This window comes from Barbatula barbatula (assembly GCF_947034865.1).
Source record: "Barbatula barbatula genome assembly, chromosome: 1".
NCBI classification, from domain to species: Eukaryota; Metazoa; Chordata; class Actinopteri; order Cypriniformes; family Nemacheilidae; genus Barbatula; species Barbatula barbatula.
The window spans coordinates 25,117,495-25,134,531 of record NC_136766.1 but is presented as its reverse complement, the minus strand read 5'-3'; positions in this window follow the sequence as shown (position 1 = coordinate 25,134,531).

The window sequence follows — 17,037 nt, the reverse complement described above, 5'->3', positions numbered from 1 at the left end:
TAACAATACACATTTCATAAAATTTACATTTAGTCATTTAGCAGATGTTTTTATCCAAAGCGACTTACAGACGAGGAAACATTGGAAGCAATTATAACAATATAGGCAACAAAATGCATAAGTTAATTAAATCCAGTCCATTAAAGCCTAGCACAGTATACAAAGCTAAGAATAGTGAGGTAAGTAAAAAAATACTTTTTGAGGAAGACAGAAAATAATAAGAGGTTAAAATCAGTCATCTACATTTTGACGGAAGATATGCATTTTCACACACTACACCGGCCTGTAGTGTTCTAGCAGTGTAAGGTTGAGAGTGAGTTTCTTCAGTAGCGGTGTGATGCAGGCCTCTTTGAAAGCAGTGGGAAATGTCCCAGTAGTGAGCAAAGAGTTGATGATGCGGGTCAGACCAGGCACAACTGCTGGAGAGATGGCATGGAGGAGATGGGTGGGGATGGGATCCAGTGGGCAGGTGGTAGGGTGGTTGGAACCAATGACCTTGGAAACATCATCTTCAGACATAGGAGAAAAGGCGGGTGATGGTGGCGTAGAAAATTGGCTGTTGATGGCGGTAGTTTTCTTTACGAAGAACGATGCAAAATCATCAGCCGTTAACGCCGATGAAGGTGTGGGAGCAGGCGGACAGAAGAGAGCAGAGAAGGTTTTTAAGAGTGTGCGAGAGTCAGGAGAGTTGCTGATCTTCGAGTGGTTATAATCAGTTTTTGCAGAGGTGACGTCAACGGAGAAAGTAGAGAGAGAGAGGTCAGTATGGTCTTTTGACTTGTGCCATTTTCTCTCAGCTGACCGGAGGCTGGTGTGATGCTCACGTGGTACATCCGATAACCAGGGGGCAGACAGGGATGCACGGGCTGGTCCAGATGTAAGAGGGCATATGTTGTCCAAGCAGGATGTAAGCGTGGAACACAGAGTGTCTGTGGCACTGTTGGTATTCAAAAGAGAGAGCTCCTCAGAGGGGGGGAGTGCAGACAAGACAGCAGAGGAAAAGCAGGAGGGAGGGACCGTAGGTAGCGCCGGAAAGTGACCAGCGGTAAGACATCTGCGTTGTCTGGAGCGGTGAGGTCGGGGGTGACAAAGAAGTGATCAGACGTGTGCAGCGGAGTGACCTGAGAGTGATGAGTGGAGCATTTCTCGAATCATCCTTGTCATTTGCAAAACAGTAAGTGCATTTCTGGTTTTGATTGTTTGATTGCAAGAGACGGCACATGATTCACGTTAACGCTTTTACTGTTTGTACAATAATTTATTGACAGACAGTGTCATTGTGATGCATACAGGAAAAGACAGCACTGCATAGCACAAACAAATGTAGAAATCTGAACATAAGACAATCTCCTTAGGGAAAACTGTACATGCAGTGCAGTGGAATTACAGTGCAGTATTCCTACACCTCCTGACGTTCCTGTCTTTTGGGCAACGGATTCTCATCCACATCACAACAAATATCTTCTCTTGCGATACAGCATGAAAATCATCTTTCAGAGTGTCTAATCCAGCCTCTGCAGGCATCAGCTGTGATGTCATCACACGTTACATCCATGGCAGCCAGAAGGGTCATCTGTGTATGCGGCTGGCCATCATATACTTTTAATCTTCATGCTGAGAAAAATTCCTCAACGGGGTTGAGTAGGGTGAGAGGAACTCCACCAGCATCCTGTTGTGGGCCGCAAACCATTGCCTGATGATGTTGGAGCGATGGAAACTGACATTTTCCCAAACTAACACGTACTTTGGCAGGTCATCTCCAATCTGCCCCCTCTCTTGTTCAGGGATGAGATCCCCGTAGAGAGTGTCAAAAGACTGTTTAGGTGTGAAAAGGGGCCGTCTGCAACACAGTGAAGTTGTCTTGCAGTCCTATGTGGAAAGAATATAGCAATGCAAAACACTAAATTGAGTAAAATAAAATGCCACTGTTTACTTAAAGTATACTTACTGTATATTGTAAAACTAGTGCTTAAATGTCGTGGGGATTATACTATTCTACAGAGACCCATTATAATGCATTTTGATCAACATGACATAAGCAATTGATAATGTAGGAATCTGCACAGAATTTTGTCATAATCATTTGCATGGATGTACCAAAGCATTTGCAACTTGTTCAAAGAAATGAGAAAATGCTTGTTTGATGTGCACACGTGACACAAGGATGTAAGGATTGAACAAGAAGTTTTGAGAATTTCAAATCGGATCTGAGAAATGTACCAAATTGACTTAGAAAAAACTGTATTTAAAGTGGGGGGGGTTACTTTTGGGGCAGTTTTGTTTCACCCAAGTGTCCCATTTCCACCCCTCTCAAACTAATGCATGGATGCATATAGCCAGAAACAATTCATTTGATGCATGCAAAGAAGCAACACTGTGTGTCTCAAGAAGCATTTATTCATGATTACGTAGACATGCTAAAATTTCAAGGCCACACACTACACATTACACATTACACATGACATAACACATTTCATAAAATTTACATTTAGTCATTTAGCAGACGTTTTTATCCAAAGCAACTTACAGACGAGGAAACATTGGAAGCAATTATAACAATATAGGCAACAAAATGCATAAGTTAATTAAATCCAGTCCATTAAAGCCTAGCACAGTATACAAAGCTAAGAATAGTGAGGTAAGTAAAAAAATAATTTTTTAAGAAGACAGAAAATAATAAGAGGTTAAAATCAGTCATCTATATTTTGATGGAAGATATGCATTTTCACACACTACACCGGCCTGTAGTGTTCTAGCAGTGTAAGGTTGAGAGTGAGTTTCTTCAGTAGCGGTGTGATGCAGGCCTCTTTGAAAGCAGTGGGAAATGTCCCAGTAGTGAGCAAAGAGTTGATGATGCGGGTCAGACCAGGCACAACTGCTGGAGAGATGGCATGGAGGAGATGGGTGGGGATGGGATCCAGTGGGCAGGTGGTAGGGTGGTTGGAACCAATGACCTTGGAAACATCATCTTCAGACATAGGAGAAAAGGCGGGTGATGGTGGCGTAGAAAATTGGCTGTTGATGGCGGTAGTTTTCTTTACGAAGAACGATGCAAAATCATCAGCCGTTAACGCCGATGAAGGTGTGGGAGCAGGCGGACAGAAGAGAGCAGAGAAGGTTTTTAAGAGTGTGCGAGAGTCAGGAGAGTTGCTGATCTTCGAGTGGTTATAATCAGTTTTTGCAGAGGTGACGTCAACGGAGAAAGTAGAGAGAGAGAGGTCAGTATGGTCTTTTGACTTGTGCCATTTTCTCTCAGCTGACCGGAGGCTGGTGTGATGCTCACGTGGTACATCCGATAACCAGGGGGCAGACAGGGATGCACGGGCTGGTCCAGATGCAAGAGGGCATATGTTGTCCAAGCAGGATGTAAGCGTGGAACACAGAGTGTCTGTGGCACTGTTGGTATTCAAAAGAGAGAGCTCCTCAGAGGGGGGGAGTGCAGACAAGACAGCAGAGGAAAAGCAGGAGGGAGGGACCGTAGGTAGCGCCGGAAAGTGACCAGCGGTAAGACATCTGCGTTGTCTGGAGCGGTGAGGTCGGGGGTGACAAAGAAGTGATCAGACGTGTGCAGCGGAGTGACCTGAGAGTGATGAGTGGAGCATTTCTCGAATCATCCTTGTCATTTGCAAAACAGTAAGTGCATTTCTGGTTTTGATTGTTTGATTGCAAGAGACGGCACATGATTCACGTTAACGCTTTTACTGTTTGTACAATAATTTATTGACAGACAGTGTCATTGTGATGCATACAGGAAAAGACAGCACTGCATAGCACAAACAAATGTAGAAATCTGAACATAAGACAATCTCCTTAGGGAAAACTGTACATGCAGTGCAGTGGAATTACAGTGCAGTCTTCCTACACCTCCTGACGTTCCTGTCTTTTGGGCAACGGATTCTCATCCACATCACAACAAATATCTTCTCTTGCGATACAGCGTGAATATCATCTTTCAGAGTGTCTAATCCAGCCTCTGCAGGCATCAGCTGTGATGTCATCACACGTTACATCCATGGCAGCCAGAAGGGTCATCTGTGTATGCGGCTGGCCATCATATACTTTTAATCTTCATGCTGAGAAAAATTCCTCAACGGGGTTGAGTAGGGTGAGAGGAACTCCACCAGCATCCTGTTGTGGGCCGCAAACCATTGCCTGATGATGTTGGAGCGATGGAAACTGACATTGTCCCAAACTAACACGTACTTTGGCAGGTCATCTCCAATCTGCCCCCTCTCTTGTTCAGGGATGAGATCCCTGTAGAGAGTGTCAAAAGACTGTTAAGGTGTGAAAAGGGGCCGTCTGCAACACAGTGAAGTTGTCTTGCAGTCCTATGTGGAAAGAATATAGCAATGCAAAACACTAAATTGAGTAAAATAAAATGCCACTGTTTACTTAAAGTATACTTACTGTATATTGTAAAACTAGTGCTTAAATGTCGTGGGGATTATACTTTTCTACAGAGACCCATTATAATGCATTTTGATCAACATGACATAAGCAATTGATAATGTAGGAATCTGCACAGAATTTTGTCATAATCATTTGCATGGATGTACCAAAGCATTTGCAACTTGTTCAAAGAAATGAGATAATGCTTGTTTGATGTGCACACGTGACACAAGGATGTAAGGATTGAACAAGAAGTTTTGAGAATTTCAAATCGGATCAGAGAAATGTACCAAATTGACTTAGAAAAAACTGTATTTAAAGTGGGGGGGGGGGTACTTTTGGGGCAGTTTTGTTTCACCCAAGTGTCCCATTTCCACCCCTCTCAAACTAATGCATGGATGCATATAGCCAGAAACAATTCATTTGATGCATGCAAAGAAGCAACACTGTGTGTCTCAAGAAGCATTTATTCATGATTACGTAGACATGCTAAAATTTCAAGGCCACACACTACACATTACACATTACACATGACATTACACATTTCATAAAATTTACATTTAGTCATTTAGCAGACGTTTTTATCCAAAGCGACTTACAGACGAGGAAACATTGGAAGCAATTATAACAATATAGGCAACAAAATGCATAAGTTAATTAAATCCAGTCCATTAAAGCCTAGCACAGTATACAAAGCTAAGAATAGTGAGGTAAGTAAAAAAATAATTTTTTAAGAAGACAGAAAATAATAAGAGGTTAAAATCAGTCATCTATATTTTGATGGAAGATATGCATTTTCACACACTACACCGGCCTGTAGTGTTCTAGCAGTGTAAGGTTGAGAGTGAGTTTCTTCAGTAGCGGTGTGATGCAGGCCTCTTTGAAAGCAGTGGGAAATGTCCCAGTAGTGAGCAAAGAGTTGATGATGCGGGTCAGACCAGGCACAACTGCTGGAGAGATGGCATGGAGGAGATGGGTGGGGATGGGATCCAGTGGGCAGGTGGTAGGGTGGTTGGAACCAATGACCTTGGAAACATCATCTTCAGACATAGGAGAAAAGGCGGGTGATGGTGGCGTAGAAAATTGGCTGTTGATGGCGGTAGTTTTCTTTACGAAGAACGATGAAAAATCATCAGCCGTTAACGCCGATGAAGGTGTGGGAGCAGGCGGACAGAAGAGAGCAGAGAAGGTTTTTAAGAGTGTGCGAGAGTCAGGAGAGTTGCTGATCTTCGAGTGGTTATAATCAGTTTTTGCAGAGGTGACGTCAACGGAGAAAGTAGAGAGAGAGAGGTCAGTATGGTCTTTTGACTTGTGCCATTTTCTCTCAGCTGACCGGAGGCTGGTGCGATGCTCACGTGGTACATCCGATAACCAGGGGGCAGACAGGGATGCACGGGCTGGTCCAGATGCAAGAGGGCATATGTTGTCCAAGCAGGATGTAAGCGTGGAACACAGAGTGTCTGTGGCACTGTTGGTATTCAAAAGAGAGAGCTCCTCAGAGGGGGGGAGTGCAGACAAGACAGCAGAGGAAAAGCAGGAGGGAGGGACCGTAGGTAGCGCCGGAAAGTGACCAGCGGTAAGACATCTGCGTTGTCTGGAGCGGTGAGGTCGGGGGTGACAAAGAAGTGATCAGACGTGTGCAGCGGAGTGACCTGAGAGTGATGAGTGGAGCATTTCTCGAATCATCCTTGTCATTTGCAAAACAGTAAGTGCATTTCTGGTTTTGATTGTTTGATTGCAAGAGACGGCACATGATTCACGTTAACGCTTTTACTGTTTGTACAATAATTTATTGACAGACAGTGTCATTGTGATGCATACAGGAAAAGACAGCACTGCATAGCACAAACAAATGTAGAAATCTGAACATAAGACAATCTCCTTAGGGAAAACTGTACATGCAGTGCAGTGGAATTACAGTGCAGTCTTCCTACACCTCCTGACGTTCCTGTCTTTTGGGCAACGGATTCTCATCCACATCACAACAAATATCTTCTCTTGCAATACAGCGTGAAAATCATCTTTCAGAGTGTCTAATCCAGCCTCTGCAGGCATCAGCTGTGATGTCATCACACGTTACATCCATGGCAGCCAGAAGGGTCATCTGTGTATGCGGCTGGCCATCATATACTTTTAATCTTCATGCTGAGAAAAATTCCTCAACGGGGTTGAGTAGGGTGAGAGGAACTCCACCAGCATCCTGTTGTGGGCCGCAAACCATTGCCAGATGATGTTGGAGCGATGGAAACTGACATTGTCCCAAACTAACACGTACTTTGGCAGGTCATCTCCAATCTGCCCCCTCTCTTGTTCAGGGATGAGATCCCTGTAGAGAGTGTCAAAAGACTGTTTAGGTGTGAAAAGGGGCCGTCTGCAACACAGTGAAGTTGTCTTGCAGTCCTATGTGGAAAGAATATAGCAATGCAAAACACTAAATTGAGTAAATGAAATGCCACTGTTTACTTAAAGTATACTTACTGTATATTGTAAAACTAGTGCTTAAATGTCGTGGGGATTATACTATTCTACAGAGACCCATTATAATGCATTTTGATCAACATGACATAAGCAATTGATAATATAGGAATCTGCACAGAATTTTGTCATAATCATTTGCATGGATGTACCAAAGCATTTGCAACTTGTTCAAAGAAATGAGAAAATGCTTGTTTGATGTGCACACGTGACACAAGGATGTAAGGATTGAACAAGAAGTTTTGAGAATTTCAAATCGGATCAGAGAAATGTACCAAATTGACTCAGAAAAAACTGTATTTAAAGTGGGGGGGGGTACTTTTGGGGCAGTTTTGTTTCACCCAAGTGTCCCATTTCCACCCCTCTCAAACTAATGCATGGATGCATATAGCCAGAAACCATTCATTTGATGCATGCAAAGAAGCAACACTGTGTGTCTCAAGAAGCATTTATTCATGATTACGTAGACATGCTAAAATTTCAAGGCCACACACTACACATTACACATAACATTACACATTTCATAAAATTTACATTTAGTCATTTAGCAGACGTTTTTATCCAAAGCGACTTACAGACGAGGAAACATTGGAAGCAATTATAACAATATAGGCAACAAAATGCATAAGTTAATTAAATCCAGTCCATTAAAGCCTAGCACAGTATACAAAGCTAAGAATAGTGAGGTAAGTAAAAAAATAATTTTTTAAGAAGACAGAAAATAATAAGAGGTTAAAATCAGTCATCTATATTTTGATGGAAGATATGCATTTTCACACACTACACCGGCCTGTAGTGTTCTAGCAGTGTAAGGTTGAGAGTGAGTTTCTTCAGTAGCGGTGTGATGCAGGCCTCTTTGAAAGCAGTGGGAAATGTCCCAGTAGTGAGCAAAGAGTTGATGATGCGGGTCAGACCAGGCACAACTGCTGGAGAGATGGCATGGAGGAGATGGGTGGGGATGGGATCCAGTGGGCAGGTGGTAGGGTGGTTGGAACCAATGACCTTGGAAACATCATCTTCAGACATAGGAGAAAAGGCGGGTGATGGTGGCGTAGAAAATTGGCTGTTGATGGCGGTAGTTTTCTTTACGAAGAACGATGCAAAATCATCAGCCGTTAACGCCGATGAAGGTGTGGGAGCAGGCGGACAGAAGAGAGCAGAGAAGGTTTTTAAGAGTGTGCGAGAGTCAGGAGAGTTGCTGATCTTCGAGTGGTTATAATCAGTTTTTGCAGAGGTGACGTCAACGGAGAAAGTAGAGAGAGAGAGGTCAGTATGGTCTTTTGACTTGTGCCATTTTCTCTCAGCTGACCGGAGGCTGGTGTGATGCTCACGTGGTACATCCGATAACCAGGGGGCAGACAGGGATGCACGGGCTGGTCCAGATGTAAGAGGGCATATGTTGTCCAAGCAGGATGTAAGCGTGGAACACAGAGTGTCTGTGGCACTGTTGGTATTCAAAAGAGAGAGCTCCTCAGAGGGGGGGAGTGCAGACAAGACAGCAGAGGAAAAGCAGGAGGGAGGGACCGTAGGTAGCGCCGGAAAGTGACCAGCGGTAAGACATCTGCGTTGTCTGGAGCGGTGAGGTCGGGGGTGACAAAGAAGTGATCAGACGTGTGCAGCGGAGTGACCTGAGAGTGATGAGTGGAGCATTTCTCGAATCATCCTTGTCATTTGCAAAACAGTAAGTGCATTTCTGGTTTTGATTGTTTGATTGCAAGAGACGGCACATGATTCACGTTAACGCTTTTACTGTTTGTACAATAATTTATAGACAGACAGTGTCATTGTGATGCAGACAGGAAAAGACAGCACTGCATAGCACAAACAAATGTAGAAATCTGAACATAAGACAATCTCCTTAGGGAAAACTGTACATGCAGTGCAGTGGAATTACAGTGCAGTCTTCCTACACCTCCTGACGTTCCTGTCTTTTGGGCAACGGATTCTCATCCACATCACAACAAATATCTTCTCTTGCGATACAGCGTGAAAATCATCTTTCAGAGTGTCTAATCCAGCCTCTGCAGGCATCAGCTGTGATGTCATCACACGTTACATCCATGGCAGCCAGAAGGGTCATCTGTGTATGCGGCTGGCGATCATATACTTTTAATCTTAATGCTGAGAAAAATTCCTCAACGTGGTTGAGTAGGGTGAGAGGAACTCCACCAGCATCCTGTTGTGGGCCGCAAACCATTGCCTGATGATGTTGGAGCGATGGAAACTGACATTGTCCCAAACTAACACGTACTTTGGCAGGTCATCTCCAATCTGCCCCCTCTCTTGTTCAGGGATGAGATCCCTGTAGAGAGTGTCAAAAGACTGTTTAGGTGTGAAAAGGGGCCGTCTGCAACACAGTGAAGTTGTCTTGCAGTCCTATGTGGAAAGAATATAGCAATGCAAAACACTAAATTGAGTAAATGAAATGCCACTGTTTACTTAAAGTATACTTACTGTATATTGTAAAACTAGTGCTTAAATGTCGTGGGGATTATACTATTCTACAGAGACCCATTATAATGCATTTTGATCAACATGACATAAGCAATTGATAATATAGGAATCTGCACAGAATTTTGTCATAATCATTTGCATGGATGTACCAAAGCATTTGCAACTTGTTCAAAGAAATGAGAAAATGCTTGTTTGATGTGCACACGTGACACAAGGATGTAAGGATTGAACAAGAAGTTTTGAGAATTTCAAATCGGATCAGAGAAATGTACCAAATTGACTTAGAAAAAACTGTATTTAAAGTGGGGGGGGGTACTTTTGGGGCAGTTTTGTTTCACCCAAGTGTCCCATTTCCACCCCTCTCAAACTAATCTATGGATGCATATAGCCAGAAACAATTCATTTGATGCATGCAAAGAAGCAACACTGTGTGTCTCAAGAAGCATTTATTCATGATTACGTAGACATGCTAAAATTTCAAGGCCACACACTACACATTACACATAACATTACACATTTCATAAAATTTACATTTAGTCATTTAGCAGACGTTTTTATCCAAAGCGACTTACAGACGAGGAAACATTGGAAGCAATTATAACAATATAGGCAACAAAATGCATAAGTTAATTAAATCCAGTCCATTAAAGCCTAGCACAGTATACAAAGCTAAGAATAGTGAGGTAAGTAAAAAAATACTTTTTGAGGAAGACAGAAAATAATAAGAGGTTAAAATCAGTCATCTACATTTTGACGGAAGATATGCATTTTCACACACTACACCGGCCTGTAGTGTTCTAGCAGTGTAAGGTTGAGAGTGAGTTTCTTCAGTAGCGGTGTGATGCAGGCCTCTTTGAAAGCAGTGGGAAATGTCCCAGTGGTGAGCAAAGAGTTGATGATGCGGGTCAGACCAGGCACAACTGCTGGATAGATGGCATGGAGGAGATGGGTGGGGATGAGATCCAGTGGGCAGGTGGTAGGGTGGTTGGAACCAATGACCTTGGAAACATCATCTTCAGACATATGAGAAAAGGCGGGTGATGGTGGCGTAGAAAATTGGCTGTTGATGGCGGTAGTTTTCTTTACGAAGAACGATGCAAAATCATCAGCCGTTAACTCCGATGAAGGTGTGGGAGCAGGCGGACAGAGGAGAGCAGAGAAGGTTTTTAAGTGTGTGCGAGAGTCAGGAGAGTTGCTGATCTTCGAGTGGTTATAATCAGTTTTTGCAGAGGTGACGTCAACGGAGAAAGTAGAGAGAGAGAGGTCAGTATGGTCTTTTGACTTGTGCCATTTTCTCTCAGCTGACCGGAGGCTGGTGCGATGCTCACGTGGTACATCCGATAACCAGGGGGCAGACAGGGATGCACGGGCTGGTCCAGATGTAAGAGGGCATATGTTGTCCAAGCAGGATGTAAGCGTGGAACACAGAGTGTCTGTGGCACTGTTGGTATTCAAAAGAGAGAGCTCCTCAGAGGGGGGGAGTGCAGACAAGACAGCAGAGGAAAAGCAGGAGGGAGGGACCGTAGGTAGCGCTGGAAAGTGACCAGCGGTAAGACATCTGCGTTGTCTGGAGCGGTGAGGTCGGGGGTGACAAAGAAGTGATCAGACGTGTGCAGCGGAGTGACCTGAGAGTGATGAGTGGAGCATTTCTCGAATCATCCTTGTCATTTGCAAAACAGTAAGTGCATTTCTGGTTTTGATTGTTTGATTGCAAGAGACGGCACATGATTCACGTTAACGCTTTTACTGTTTGTACAATAATTTATTGACAGACAGTGTCATTGTGATGCATACAGGAAAAGACAGCACTGCATAGCACAAACAAATGTAGAAATCTGAACATAAGACAATCTCCTTAGGGAAAACTGTACATGCAGTGCAGTGGAATTACAGTGCAGTCTTCCTACACCTCCTGACGTTCCTGTCTTTTGGGCAACGGATTCTCATCCACATCACAACAAATATCTTCTCTTGCGATACAGCGTGAAAATCATCTTTCAGAGTGTCTAATCCAGCCTCTGCAGGCATCAGCTGTGATGTCATCACACGTTACATCCATGGCAGCCAGAAGGGTCATCTGTGTATGCGGCTGGCGATCATATACTTTTAATCTTCATGCTGAGAAAAATTCCTCAACGGGGTTGAGTAGGGTGAGAGGAACTCCACCAGCATCCTGTTGTGGGCCGCAAACCATTGCCTGATGATGTTGGAGCGATGGAAACTGACATTGTCCCAAACTAACACGTACTTTGGCAGGTCATCTCCAATCTGCCCCCTCTCTTGTTCAGGGATGAGATCCCTGTAGAGAGTGTCAAAAGACTGTTTAGGTGTGAAAAGGGGCCGTCTGCAACACAGTGAAGTTGTCTTGCAGTCCTATGTGGAAAGAATATAGCAATGCAAAACACTAAATTGAGTAAAATAAAATGCCACTGCTTACTTAAAGTATACTTACTGTATATTGTAAAACTAGTGCTTAAATGTCGTGGGGATTATACTATTCTACAGAGACCCATTATAATGCATTTTGATCAACATGACATAAGCAATTGATAATGTAGGAATCTGCACAGAATTTTGTCATAATCATTTGCATGGATGTACCAAAGCATTTGCAACTTGTTCAAAGAAATGAGAAAATGCTTGTTTGATGTGCACACGTGACACAAGGATGTAAGGATTGAACAAGAAGTTTTGAGAATTTCAAATCGGATCTGAGAAATGTACCAAATTGACTTAGAAAAAACTGTATTTAAAGTGGGGGGGGTACTTTTGGGGCAGTTTTGTTTCACCCAAGTGTCCCATTTCCACCCCTCTCAAACTAATGCATGGATGCATATAGCCAGAAACAATTCATTTGATGCATGCAAAGAAGCAACACTGTGTGTCTCAAGAAGCATTTATTCATGATTACGTAGACATGCTAAAATTTCAAGGCCACACACTACACATTACACATTACACATGACATAACACATTTCATAAAATTTACATTTAGTCATTTAGCAGACGTTTTTATCCAAAGCGACTTACAGACGAGGAAACATTGGAAGCAATTATAACAATATAGGCAACAAAATGCATAAGTTAATTAAATCCAGTCCATTAAAGCCTAGCACAGTATACAAAGCTAAGAATAGTGAGGTAAGTAAAAAAATAATTTTTTAAGAAGACAGAAAATAATAAGAGGTAAAAACAGTCATCTATATTTTGATGGAAGATATGCATTTTCACACACTACACCGGCCTGTAGTGTTCTAGCAGTGTAAGGTTGAGAGTGAGTTTCTTCAGTAGCGGTGTGATGCAGGCCTCTTTGAAAGCAGTGGGAAATGTCCCAGTAGTGAGCAAAGAGTTGATGATGCGGGTCAGACCAGGCACAACTGCTGGAGAGATGGCATGGAGGAGATGGGTGGGGATGGGATCCAGTGGGCAGGTGGTAGGGTGGTTGGAACCAATGACCTTGGAAACATCATCTTCAGACATAGGAGAAAAGGCGGGTGATGGTGGCGTAGAAATTTGGCTGTTGATGGCGGTAGTTTTCTTTACGAAGAACGATGCAAAATCATCAGCCGTTAACGCCGATGAAGGTGTGGGAGCAGGCGGACAGAAGAGAGCAGAGAAGGTTTTTAAGAGTGTGCGAGAGTCAGGAGAGTTGCTGATCTTCGAGTGGTTATAATCAGTTTTTGCAGAGGTGACGTCAACGGAGAAAGTAGAGAGAGAGAGGTCAGTATGGTCTTTTGACTTGTGCCATTTTCTCTCAGCTGACCGGAGGCTGGTGTGATGCTCACGTGGTACATCCGATAACCAGGGGGCAGACAGGGATGCACGGGCTGGTCCAGATGTAAGAGGGCATATGTTGTCCAAGCAGGATGTAAGCGTGGAACACAGAGTGTCTGTGGCACTGTTGGTATTCAAAAGAGAGAGCTCCTCAGAGGGGGGGAGTGCAGACAAGACAGCAGAGGAAAAGCAGGAGGGAGGGACCGTAGGTAGCGCCGGAAAGTGACCAGCGGTAAGACATCTGCGTTGTCTGGAGCGGTGAGGTCGGGGGTGACAAAGAAGTGATCAGACGTGTGCAGCGGAGTGACCTGAGAGTGATGAGTGGAGCATTTCTCGAATCATCCTTGTCATTTGCAAAACAGTAAGTGCATTTCTGGTTTTGATTGTTTGATTGCAAGAGACGGCACATGATTCACGTTAACGCTTTTACTGTTTGTACAATAATTTATTGACAGACAGTGTCATTGTGATGCATACAGGAAAAGACAGCACTGCATAGCACAAACAAATGTAGAAATCTGAACATAAGACAATCTCCTTAGGGAAAACTGTACATGCAGTGCAGTGGAATTACAGTGCAGTCTTCCTACACCTCCTGACGTTCCTGTCTTTTGGGCAACGGATTCTCATCCACATCACAACAAATATCTTCTCTTGCGATACAGCGTGAAAATCATCTTTCAGAGTGTCTAATCCAGCCTCTGCAGGCATCAGCTGTGATGTCATCACACGTTACATCCATGGCAGCCAGAAGGGTCATCTGTGTATGCGGCTGGCCATCATATACTTTTAATCTTCATGCTGAGAAAAATTCCTCAACGGGGTTGAGTAGGGTGAGAGGAACTCCACCAGCATCCTGTTGTGGGCCGCAAACCATTGCCTGATGATGTTGGAGCGATGGAAACTGACATTTTCCCAAACTAACACGTACTTTGGCAGGTCATCTCCAATCTGCCCCCTCTCTTGTTCAGGGATGAGATCCCCGTAGAGAGTGTCAAAAGACTGTTTAGGTGTGAAAAGGGGCCGTCTGCAACACAGTGAAGTTGTCTTGCAGTCCTATGTGGAAAGAATATAGCAATGCAAAACACTAAATTGAGTAAAATAAAATGCCACCGTTTACTTAAAGTATACTTACTGTATATTGTAAAACTAGTGCTTAAATGTCGTGGGGATTATACTATTCTACAGAGACCCATTATAATGCATTTTGATCAACATGACATAAGCAATTGATAATGTAGGAATCTGCACAGAATTTTGTCATAATCATTTGCATGGATGTACCAAAGCATTTGCAACTTGTTCAAAGAAATGAGAAAATGCTTGTTTGATGTGCACACGTGACACAAGGATGTAAGGATTGAACAAGAAGTTTTGAGAATTTCAAATCGGATCTGAGAAATGTACCAAATTGACTTAGAAAAAACTGTATTTAAAGTGGGGGGGGGGTACTTTTGGGGCAGTTTTGTTTCACCCAAGTGTCCCATTTCCACCCCTCTCAAACTAATGCATGGATGCATATAGCCAGAAACAATTAATTTGATGCATGCAAAGAAGCAACACTGTGTGTCTCAAGAAGCATTTATTCATGATTACGTAGACATGCTAAAATTTCAAGGCCACACACTACACATTACACATTACACATGACATAACACATTTCATAAAATATACATTTAGTCATTTAGTTTTTATCCAAAGCGACTTACAGACGAGGAAACATTGGAAGCAATTATAACAATATAGGCAACAAAATGCATAAGTTAATTAAATCCAGTCCATTAAAGCCTAGCACAGTATACAAAGCTAAGAATAGTGAGGTAAGTAAAAAAATAATTTTTTAAGAAGACAGAAAATAATAAGAGGTTAAAATCAGTCATCTATATTTTGATGGAAGATATGCATTTTCACACACTACACCGGCCTGTAGTGTTCTAGCAGTGTAAGGTTGAGAGTGAGTTTCTTCAGTAGCGGTGTGATGCAGGCCTCTTTGAAAGCAGTGGGAAATGTCCCAGTAGTGAGCAAAGAGTTGATGATGCGGGTCAGACCAGGCACAACTGCTGGAGAGATGGCATGGAGGAGATGGGTGGGGATGGGATCCAGTGGGCAGGTGGTAGGGTGGTTGGAACCAATGACCTTGGAAACATCATCTTCAGACATAGGAGAAAAGGCGGGTGATGGTGGCGTAGAAAATTGGCTGTTGATGGCGGTAGTTTTCTTTACGAAGAACGATGCAAAATCATCAGCCGTTAACGCCGATGAAGGTGTGGGAGCAGGCGGACAGAAGAGAGCAGAGAAGGTTTTTAAGAGTGTGCGAGAGTCAGGAGAGTTGCTGATCTTCGAGTGGTTATAATCAGTTTTTGCAGAGGTGACGTCAACGGAGAAAGTAGAGAGAGAGAGGTCAGTATGGTCTTTTGACTTGTGCCATTTTCTCTCAGCTGACCGGAGGCTGGTGCGATGCTCACGTGGTACATCCGATAACCAGGGGGCAGACAGGGATGCACGGGCTGGTCCAGATGTAAGAGGGCATATGTTGTCCAAGCAGGATGTAAGCGTGGAACACAGAGTGTCTGTGGCACTGTTGGTATTCAAAAGAGAGAGCTCCTCAGAGGGGGGGAAGTGCAGACAAGACAGCAGAGGAAAAGCAGGAGGGAGGGACCGTAGGTAGCGCCGGAAAGTGACCAGCGGTAAGACATCTGCGTTGTCTGGAGCGGTGAGGTCGGGGGTGACAAAGAAGTGATCAGACGTGTGCAGCGGAGTTACCTGAGAGTGATGAGTGGAGCATTTCTCGAATCATCCTTGTCATTTGCAAAACAGTAAGTGCATTTCTGGTTTTGATTGTTTGATTGCAAGAGACGGCACATGATTCACGTTAACGCTTTTACTGTTTGTACAATAATTTATTGACAGACAGTGTCATTGTGATGCAGACAGGAAAAGACAGCACTGCATAGCACAAACAAATGTAGAAATCTGAACATAAGACAATCTCCTTAGGGAAAACTGTACATGCAGTGCAGTGGAATTACAGTGCAGTCTTCCTACACCTCCTGACGTTCCTGTCTTTTGGGCAACGGATTCTCATCCACATCACAACAAATATCTTCTCTTGCGATACAGCATGAAAATCATCTTTCAGAGTGTCTAATCCAGCCTCTGCAGGCATCAGCTGTGATGTCATCACACGTTACATCCATGGCAGCCAGAAGGGTCATCTGTGTATGCGGCTGGCCATCATATACTTTTAATCTTCATGCTGAGAAAAATTCCTCAACGGGGTTGAGTAGGGTGAGAGGAACTCCACCAGCATCCTGTTGTGGGCCGCAAACCATTGTCTGATGATGTTGGAGCGATGGAAACTGACATTGTCCCAAACTAACACGTACTTTGGCAGGTCATCTCCAATCTGCCCCCTCTCTTGTTCAGAGATGAGATCCCTGTAGAGAGTGTCAAAAGACTGTTTAGGTGTGAAAAGGGGCCGTCTGCAACACAGTGAAGTTGTCTTGCAGTCCTATGTGGAAAGAATATAGCAATGCAAAACACTAAATTGAGTAAATTAAAATGCCACCGTTTACTTAAAGTATACTTACTGTATATTGTAAAACTAGTGCTTAAATGTCTTGGGGATTATACTATTCTACAGAGACCCATTATAATGCATTTTGATCAACATGACATAAGCAATTGATAATGTAGGAATCTGCACAGAATTTTGTCATAATCATTTGCATGGATGTACCAAAGCATTTGCAACTTGTTCAAAGAAATGAGAAAATGCTTGCTTGATGTGCACACGTGACACAAGGATGTAAGGATTGAACAAGAAGTTTTGAGAATTTCAAATCGGATCAGAGAAATGTACCAAATTGACTTAGAAAAAACTGTATTTAAAGTGGGGGGGGGGTACTTTTGGGGCAGTTTTGTTTCACCCAAGTGTCCCATTTC